Source organism: Balaenoptera acutorostrata, chromosome 5 (genome assembly GCF_949987535.1).
Source record: "Balaenoptera acutorostrata chromosome 5, mBalAcu1.1, whole genome shotgun sequence".
NCBI classification, from domain to species: Eukaryota; Metazoa; Chordata; class Mammalia; order Artiodactyla; family Balaenopteridae; genus Balaenoptera; species Balaenoptera acutorostrata.
Genome location: NC_080068.1, coordinates 44,798,959 through 44,800,610, shown reverse-complemented (window position 1 = coordinate 44,800,610; position 1,652 = coordinate 44,798,959).

The window sequence follows — 1,652 nt, the reverse complement described above, 5'->3', positions numbered from 1 at the left end:
TCTTTTTCCTGCCTGTTCAGATCTGATGTTGAGCTCCACTAGTGATTTCTTTCATTTCAGTTTTTGTACTTAAGCTCCAGAGTTTCCATTCTTTTCTTTTCATAATTTCTGTCTCTTCATTGATATTCTCTATTTGGTGAGATGTTGTTATCACACATAAATTCTTTAGATATGGTTTGTTTTAGCTGTTTGGAATAATTAATATAGTTGATTTAAAGCCTTTGTCTTGTAAGTTCAACATCTGGGTTTCCTTAGGTACAATTTCTACTGACTGCATTTTTTCCATGCACACAGCATATTTTCTTTTTTCTGTTTTTAAAATTATGCCTCGTATTTTTTTAATGTTTTTAAATTATGTCTCACAATTTTTTGTTAAAAACTAAACATTTAAAATAATATAAAGTAACAACTCTGGCAATCAGATTTGCTCACACTACCTACATGGCTTCTTGTTGCTACCACTTGTTACAGTTGTTGCTATTTGTTTAGTGACTTTCCTGAACTAATTCTGTAAAATCTACATTCTTTGTCATGTTAGTGTCTCTACTTGGTTAACTCATTAGTGAGCTAATGATTAGACAGAAATTTCCTTAAACCCCTGGAACCAATCAATCTCCCAGATTTTGCTATGAGTGGCTCTGTGTGGATACTGGAGCATGCCTTTAAAACTCAGTTTATAACTCCACCTTAGCCTTCACTTCCTGCTTGCATAGAACCTCGTGGTCAGTTAGGAACGAGAGCTTAGGGCCTTCTCAGGTCTTTTCTAAGCATGCTCACAGCTCTTCCATGTACCTGCCTTTCTAAATTACCAAGAATATTTCAGAGCTTTTCAAAGCCCCTATGAACAGTGCATTCACCATAATGTAGTCTACCATTTCCCCCAACTGCTATCCATCTTAGGCACCTGCAAAGTTAAAATCTTTGCCTTTAATTGTTCTTGATAATGCCCCCTGTGGGAGGAGAAGGTTTTTAGCATTGAGTGAGCCCTGAGCTAGCCTCGTAAGTGAAGCCTCCCAGGGAACCACCAGACAAACCAGATAATAACAATTCTATAAGAATGAGGCTTTGAATAAATCCATATACATTTTGCCCTCTCTGGTGGCTGCCAAGCTGCCCAGAAATGTGGGCTGTTAGTTTTTAAGGCTATTACATAGCTGGAGAGTGGGGGAGGGGTGGACTATGGCAAGATAAAATGCCACAGAGCTCACTGTTCATACCAAGATTCAGCCATTTTTCTTGAATAAACAATTCCTGGGTTACTACAAGCCTTTGGTTAATTTCTAGAGTTCTAAAAAAGTTGATTCTGAAATTTTTTGACAGTTTTTTCATTGCTCTTAAGGAGGGGAAAATCTTTGGAGGTCCTTTTTTCTGCCATTTTTGCTGACATTCTCCCATAACCTTTTTTAAGCCAAAAATGATCCAAACCACAGCTAAATACAAAAGCACTAGTAGCCAGACCCCAGCATCATAGGAATGAAGAGTTAGGAGTTGTGAAGTAATGAAGACATAACAAAGAGCCTATGTCTTCTGCGAAATTGTCCCATAAGGCCCATGCAGAATACCCACTAATTTCCAACACCTCTTCATCTCCTTTTAATTAAATCAGCACTAAGATAAATGAGAGTAAGCTAATTCAATCTTATTAATTCCCT